The 8,942-nt window shown below is 29.9% G+C and overlaps 1 pseudogene; it reads left to right on the forward strand.

Annotated features, from left to right (window-relative positions):
* The first annotated feature begins 6,538 nt into the window (after positions 1-6,538).
* On the forward strand, positions 6,539-8,942 carry LOC131641263 (D-amino-acid transaminase, chloroplastic-like; annotated as a pseudogene).

Consider the following 8,942-nt stretch of genomic DNA (forward strand, 5'->3'; position numbering starts at 1 on the left):
ATTATGGTACCTTTAAGTATTAAGGATGTATTTTTATTAGGCCCATTATGAATAGTGACTAAGTGGTGGTGGTCTCTTTTTGTAACTTTGGAAAAATAGAAACATAGTAGAAGCAAGGAGTAAACCGAGGAAGACAAAGAAAAGAGAATAGAAAGGGGGATAAGGTTGTGAAGAGGAGAAGAAGGAGACCCAAAGTGTTGCTTTCAAGTGCCTTTTTTCCCAAATCTTTCATTCATTCTCCTTAGAGTTGCACTCAATCCAAGGTAAGGGGAGATTCTTTCTTCCTAAATGGGAGTATGATAGATTGTATGTGGGTTTAGGGTATAAATTGTAATTGTGTTGTGTTAATTTTTTTCTGTTAATGTTTGGAATTGCTATTGATTTCCATAAGTAAATGTTGTTGTTCATTAATAATAGTTTCTGGAAATAAATAGACGCACAGTGTTGTCATGTGCCTTATGGGAGACGACCGGCATCAGCATGCTATTTTCGTTTTAGACTATCCACTAGGTGGTCCTTTGTTTTCATTATGTGATATCCCTTGTTATATTCTATGTGCCATGATAGTATGCTCTGTTAAATTGCTTTGCTGTTTCCACATTCCATATAGTTAACTAATATGTCATAATGGTATAACATAGATGAAAATGGACCATAGTCATAAAATAGAAATATATAATAGAAGCACACCATTATGAAATGGAAATATATTAATATAATAAAAGTGAAAATAAAACTATAGTTATGAAAATGAAACATTAAATGAAATTAAATTGGTATGCTAAGTGGAAAATAAAACAGTTTCGTTTGATCGAAATAGCCGAATTAAGTGGTATAATTAGTTGTCGGAAATTTGATGAAAATTTACGTGGTAGCTAAGTTTAATTAGTATATTAACGTGGTGGTGTTATTTTGTTGAAATTGTGATATTTTACGAATCGATCGAAATTGTGTTTGATTTGAATATCCTTTATAATTAAATGTTGGTCTTGAGATGGAAAATAGTAGAAATATTAGGATACTATTTACTTAGAAATGAATTGAAAATAGAATATTGAATTGAATTAATATAATATGATTATTAATTGGTTGATTTAGTCAATAGTAGAATTAATTTCAATGAGTCTATTTAATTGGAAAATACTTCGACTTAGATAAATTATTCGGTTTGTCGGTAAATAACGGTATCTTGAGAAGTTGACCGAAATCATGTTTTGGGATTTAGTAAATAACATAGGGATTATGGTCTGACAGTAAGTAGTGAATTTAACCGAATGAATCGGATAATCGGTGAAGTAATTGAATTGTGTCCGATTAACCGGTTCAGTTGTGATTATATCTTATGGATTGGTTGTGAATATCTTTGTGATTATTTGCTAATGGTATCGACCGTTGATTAGGTGAATTGTCGATATTGTTCTGATATTTATATGAAGTTGTTGTAATACGTGTGAAGTGTTATTACCTTTAATAATCGGTAATAATTGTGATATAGGCGTATGCCTTGTGACAAATATTTTGTGAAGTAAATGATGATGACGATGATGTTGTGTGATGTCCGGTTCATTGAGTCACATACATTTGCATATATATATATATATATATATATATATATATATATATATATATATATTGTGACGGCCTGGATTGATAAATTAGTGATGAAGGCTTATGCCTTGTGCCTCTGAATTGGGAAATTGGTGACGGGGGTTGAAGCTCCGATTGGTACCACATGCATATACACAGTTGAGTCGCTTTTGAGTCGTTGTCCGTTGTTGTTGGTTAGAGTTGTTGATTGTGCATTGCGATGCTTATATGACAATATATATGCTTATACGTTGACTTGTTGAAAATGCTTATATATTGATAATGACGCTTAAATGTTGACTTGTTGAAAATACTTATATGTTGACTTGTTGAAGACGCCTATATAATGATATTGATGATTATTGTTGACTTATTAAAGATGCTTATATGTTGAATGGTCTAAAGATGTGTATATGATGACTGCTTGAATATGTTTATATGTTGATATTATGACTATTCATTGATGATGTTATTGGTGTTGATTACGTTAATGTTGTGCGAAGCGGTGATTCATTTATATTCTTTACCTGATATATGATTTATCATGATCCTATTTATATAGTTTGATATCTCACCCTTGCTGCTGATGTTTCCCCTACCATGGGAAATGGGCAGGTACTCAAGTATAGTTGTGGAAGTTTGTTGCTTCATCGAATCCTGTTGGTGTGTCGCTCTGATACGTAGCACTCGGGGGGTCGTTTATATCGTTATTTAGATGTTGTTGATGTTTTTAGTTGTTGTTATTATAACCGTTGAATCCAAGTTGAATAATATGAAGTACTTGTTATACTTCAAAGTTGTTTGAGTTGAATAAAGCTGATAGTTGACTGTTACTCGAATGCTATGTATCATTGTTGAATGAAATACAAGTTGAAGTTTTAAGTTGATATGCGATACTCCAATTTTTTGTTTGAAATTTTAAATACTCTGATATTTCTCGCATTATATTTTCGGGTAGAATTGGGGTGTACTAGTTATGATGTATTAATTTGGCCATGATACATTAAGCTTTTGTATTTTGTACTATGATGTACTTCTATTCCACTACGATATTATGTATTGTTATCTCTATGTATCATTATTGAAACTTGATGCATATTATTCTAGATATATATATGTGTGGAGTGTTACAATAATAAATATGATATACTATACTTTAACTTATATTCTTTGACTTCCTTGATGTCAACATTAAAGAACATATTAGTACCAAAAACAACATTTGAAATTCCCATTATTCCTGTTAAGAAACATTAAACACAATTGGATGAAATAAATAGTAAATCTACTTGATCTAAATGGAAGGTTGTCATGATGACAACTTTTGCAACAATCTTAAACCTAACAATGATGTGTCATTCTAATATAACACTAATGTTGACGTGTCAATTTCTTAAAATTTCTAATATTAATTAATTGTTTGTATTATAATATTTTAAAATAAATAGTTAAATTATTTTTTACTTTTATAGTATTATAACTCAATAATTAAATAAAATTATAAAGTTATTCGTAATTAAGTTTAAATATTGAAAAAGATATTTTAAACATATTTTAGTAAAAAATATTCTAAATAATATAAATTTATAATAGTCTTTGTTATACTAAATAAAATTATAATAATATTTTATATACTATATTTTTTGGTTTTATATTCTGTCACATTTTTATTAAGCACAAAATTATAATAATATTTTATATACTATATCTTTTGGTCTTATTTTCCGTCACATTTTTATTAAACAAAGATATTAAAAATTAGATATTTTTATATAAATGTAAATATCATTATTATAAAGACAATCTAATATAATTTTATGAGTAATAATCTATTTTGGTTTGAATTATTATAAACATATATTATGTAAGTTTTTTCTATTCCATAACTTCCTATTATTATTAAATTTTTTTTTAGTTTTTTATATTCATTAAAGATACCATTAAGTACTATTTTAATAGGCCCTTTGTGCAACATTTATTATTTATAAGTTACAATTTTTATAATGACTAATCAATTTTTAAAACATATAAATGCATTAACGTTTGACCGTTTTTTATTTCATTATTATATTTTCAATTTAATTGTTACACGGTTTTGTATTCTCACATTATTACACCCGTTATAAACTAAACATAATTCATATATAATTATGGGTCTGCATCCACCAACTTTTTGTGATCTTTTCCCAAATTTTATTCTGCACGTAGTTTTTAGATTTTACATTTTATTTCCTGACTCATTATTCTTCAATCAAACCATTAGCTTTTCTATATATTATGCTTCAACCATCATCCAAATAATTTCTAATTGACTATGTTATGGTCACCTAGATGTTCTATTGTTGGCTACAAATTTCTCACAGTTGACACCTAGACTTCCTTATATATTGGAAGTCATTATTTTTCAGCAATTTTCTCTTCAAATTGCTACAACTCCTCCATCAGTCTAAATCTAAAGGATACTACTATGTACTATAAGCAAATACCAAACAAAAATAGTTTTACTCTCCTTTTCAATTTTTCTTCTACATGTAATGGGAGATAGACATTCCACCGTCAGGTGTGACCACTTTTTGCGATGATTGGTGTTAATAGCTTTTACTAAGATCTCTGGTGTGTGATTATTTTTCCACACACACAATCATAGCTTTTTATAAATATATAATTTTGTATTCTCACTTATTATAAATCCAAATATTTACATATGCCTTAAAATTTAGAACCACAGTCAATTTCATTGAGCTGTTAAAGATTTAGAACATCTTCTATGATACATGAATGTTTAAACAAAATAACAAAACAAATATCTAAAAATTATTTAAAAATAATTTGGCCAAACAATATGCACTGATGAGTAGTATAATTTTAAAATGGAGTTTATATATCATTTAGTATATCATTTTATTCTTTTTTCTTTTTGCTCTGTAGATATTGATTTGCTATATTAATGTATATTAAACAACTTTTTTTACTGAAATAAATTTGATATGCAGTTAACACATGATATATAATTATCTATATTGATTTTTCATATTCTCCATCAAAATTAAAAAAATTCATTACAATCACTAAGAAAGGTTTTACCACAATCAGAAAATCATTTTCTCCACTTGCATAAATTAAATAAAAAAGTCGTGTAAATGATTAAGAAACTTATATTTTAAATATTTTGTCTATTGCGTGTGAGATTTATAAAATATCTTATTTTATTTTTCCTGTTGCAATTAAAGTAAAATTTTAATTATTTCAATATTATACAGTATTATAAACTTAAAAACAGACGAATGAGGTGTATTTAAAAGACAATTATTTTAGAAATGTCTTATACCTTATTCAATTATTAAAAATGATATTATAGGTGAATTCTATGTAATAATTCATAATACTTGAACTATTTACCTGATTGTGTTCGGTCAATGTAATAACATAAATATTATTCATAAAGTTAATTATTATAAATTTAGAAAATTCCTATTTCTTTTGGTCAATCATTTTTATGTCACACTATTTCGCTAAGATGATAATTAACATGTTCTAACCCAACGTTAATTTCAATGCATCTATGTCTACATTCGTTTGGCATACGACCGCGCAACGCGCGGGTTTCAATCTAGTAAGTATAATGAATAACATTGACACAAAAAACCTAAATTACCATTAAATTTCTTTAACTTGGCAGGATTCATGATAAATACAATTGGACCAGATTCATTGTGATTTTGAAGATATTGTTGCATTTGTTCAGCATAAGTTCCCCATAAAGTGCAATGTATTCTTTTACTTTTGTGGTAATATGTGATTAGTAAAGAAAAAATAATAAATACCATACATTAAATTATGTAATTAAATATAATGATAAACTATTATTAAATCTTACTCTAAATCCTCAAGAACAATGTTAATCAGCTTGTAGTTTTTTCCATTCTTTGGAGTTTGTTTGATGTTGTCCTTTTCCACAATATGTGCAAATTACATCTGTTAAATTTAAGAAAAAAATTACATATAAATTGAGCCAAATGAATTATAAAATTTGTTTTTGTAAATTCATAAAAAATGTGAAAGTAAATATAAAATAATATAACATAATATATATACCAAGTAATTTATCACCATTTGTAGCTGAGAGGATATATGAATAAGCAACAAAATCAAAATGATTTGTTGGAATTTCATTCGCAACTATGTTACTGCACTTTGTAGCTCCCATAAAGTTCAATTTGAACTTGTGTGTTGTCGGTTTGAATTTCATTTCATTTCTGGCAACTAAGACAGTTTCAATTAAATAAGTAGAGCCTTCCTTTAAGGATTCATAAAACTCTGTGATCAGTCCTTTCTTCACTTTAGCCTGAAACTATCCATACTACAATGAAAAAAAGATGAAAATACAAAAAAAAATCAATATAGATTGTAAATATTATTATGAAATTAAAAATGTAAAATATTTATACCTTTTCGTCAAGTGGAATTATCTCCAAACTGTTTGTTTCAGATGGATTTTTGAATTCAGGTTGAGTCCACATACGAATGATTCGAACCTTCAAATTCATATCAATCATTCCAGCGTGAATGTTATCAATGAAAGTAATTATAGGAAGTTCCATTGAATAAACTATGGAAAAGAAAGCTGAATATATAGGAGAGATGAATTTATACCAATTTGATGGAGGAGAACTGAATTTATACCAATTTGGTGGAGATTACACTACGCCAAAAATAAGATTAGGCAGCACACCTTAGACAGCGCTTCTTACCAAAAGCGCTGGTAAAAGTCCTTTTAAAAAACGCGGAATTTTTGACATATACCTTAGATAGCGCTTTCTAGAAAAGCGCTGCCTAAAGGGGTAAAGTGGTTTCAAGAAGCGCTGCCTAAAGGTGGTTTTAAAAGCGCTTTAAAAAGCGCTGTTAAAGGATGGCCATACGCAGCACTTTGTAAAAGCGCTGCCTAAAGGATGGGTTTACGCAGCGCTTTACACTAAGGGATTTTATATTTTTTCATTTTTCATTTTCTTTTCATTCTAACTCAAAAATCTCTCTCTTATCTCCATACTCTCTCGTCTTCTTCGTATCATTTTCTTCTCCGCCGCTATCAACAACAATCACCCTAAATCATGCTCACACTCAGAATCGACCAAGACCGACATGCAATCTCGCACCGTTTTTGTTGGTCTTTCATCGTTTCTAACTACACAGCGAGAAGTGGTCTTTCATCGGTTTCAATTTCCAATTTCCTTTTGATTACCTTATTGCGATCTGAGATCTTGCGATTTCGTTTTTTGTTATTCTCTCAACATTTTCCTTCACCTATGGTTACTATCATTCAAGCGAAGTTGGATTTGACCCAGCGACTATTGTTGTTAGAGTTCAATTTTATCGTAAATTCTGGTTTGCGTCATCTTCCCCAATTTCTCGGGTTCTTGATTTTTGATATTGTTCAGGGTTCTGCAGATTCGGTGAATAAATCAAAATAGAAGATTCAATCGCGGCTGATGATTCCGTCGACGAGCTCGATAGCTACATGTTCCAAACGATTTGACTCTTTTCCATCTTGATCCTCTTGCTCTTTATTGGGTCTTTTGTCATGATCGCATTTTCTTCTTATTTGCTTTGGTAATTTTTTAGATTGATTTAGTTTATTATTTAGGGATTTTGATTGTTTGAGTTAAAAAAAATAGATATGTGGTCCATGCCTTGTATGGTCTAAGATTTGTTAGAATAATATTAATGTTGTATACACAGTTTCTGATTCTTACTCTCTTCTTTACTTCATGGGGAGTACCACTGCATCCTCTGGTGAGTTGGGTTTCTTTCAGCTTCTGTTATCCTATTCAAAATTTGAGGCTTTATTGGTTTTTACAAGTTCAATTTTTGGTTGAAACACGAGTCATTATGAATGTATAATGTTCTTATTGTATCTGTTTTGGTTATACAAGAGATTGAAACTGATAGTAATTTTGAAGTTCATGTGTTCTCTTCATCATCTGAGGTGAGATTTCTAAGCCTCACTTTTTTGTACAATCTTTGATTACCTAACACAATCTATAAGTTGAATTTTTACACTTTTCATTAGCTTTGAATTCTTCAGTTACTAGAAAAGCTTCATCAAACATGGAGTTCAGTGGAGAAACAACCATATCCGGCTATGTATTCTAGTGTCTATGGAGGTATCATACTTGATCCAGCAATGATGGTCATCCCTATAGATGATCACATGGTACATAGAGGCCATGGTGTCTTTGATACTGCTATTATTTTACAAGGGTGTTACTATTTATTTTTTTTTTGTTATTCATGTATTGAACATAATCGATCGGATAGCACCCGAGTTCGACTTCTGTTTTAAACATTTTTTGTCAGACTTTACTGACTTCTTTGATCTCGGTGTTTATATTGTTTGTTTTCTCAAGATATCTCTATGAGCTGGATGTTCACCTCGATCGTTTCTTGAGATCGGCTTCCAAAGGAACATTAAGATAATGGCTAAGTGCAGGTCCTGGTGATTTCTTACTGTCATCATCAGGATGTCCGAAATCTGCATTATATGCAGTAGTCATTGGCCATGATTTTTCTCAGTGCAAAGGTGTCAAAGTGATTACTTCCAATGTACCAATGAAGGCACCGTCATTTGCGACAATGAAAAACGTGAACTATCTTCCTAATGTACTTTCAGTATTGGAAGCTGAAGAGAAAGGAGCATTTAGTTCTATATGGTGATAATTTTAAGGTGTTAAGCTTTGAGTTTATTGAAATTGAAACATTGCTTCCCAATTGACGATGAGTTTGTTGTTAACCTTAATTAATTTGTGAGCTATGATTTTACAGGGTTTGAAGGATAAAAAGCTTAGGAGTCAATTGGTTGCTGAAGAGAAATTATATGGAGAATCTGTAAAAGCTGTTGGCAAGCCCGAGAAAGTTAGTTATTTTTAATTTGGTTTTCCTGTATGCGTAATTTAACTCGCCTTTATTTTCATTTTCTTTTATGCATCATGAAGAGTGAATTATTTTAAAACGTTTTTTGTTGGATGTTGCTGATAAAGGATAATAAAATGTGTGAAATGTTTGATGTGGTATACTTCATTGCAGATTTCAGTTTGTGTTTCATTACCTTCATTACAGAGCATGTGTGTTATGTAGTGTTTTGGTAGTCCTCAATCATGGTAAGTTCGCAAGTGTGTGGAGGCCGACGTAGATTTTAGCAGTATAGACATGCATGTGTATCCTCTATGTTTCATTCTTTCTTCTTTACAAGGAAGCTCTTCAAAAGAATCTTAAACTTACCTGTCAAAATTCAAACTTAGGCTGAGGCTTCCAACAGAAACTGTGAAAGGATGAAGCACCCAAATAGATGCTAGAGAATG

The sequence above is a fragment of the Vicia villosa genome, unplaced genomic scaffold (assembly GCF_029867415.1).
Source record: "Vicia villosa cultivar HV-30 ecotype Madison, WI unplaced genomic scaffold, Vvil1.0 ctg.003604F_1_1, whole genome shotgun sequence".
In the NCBI taxonomy this organism is placed as follows: Eukaryota; Viridiplantae; Streptophyta; class Magnoliopsida; order Fabales; family Fabaceae; genus Vicia; species Vicia villosa.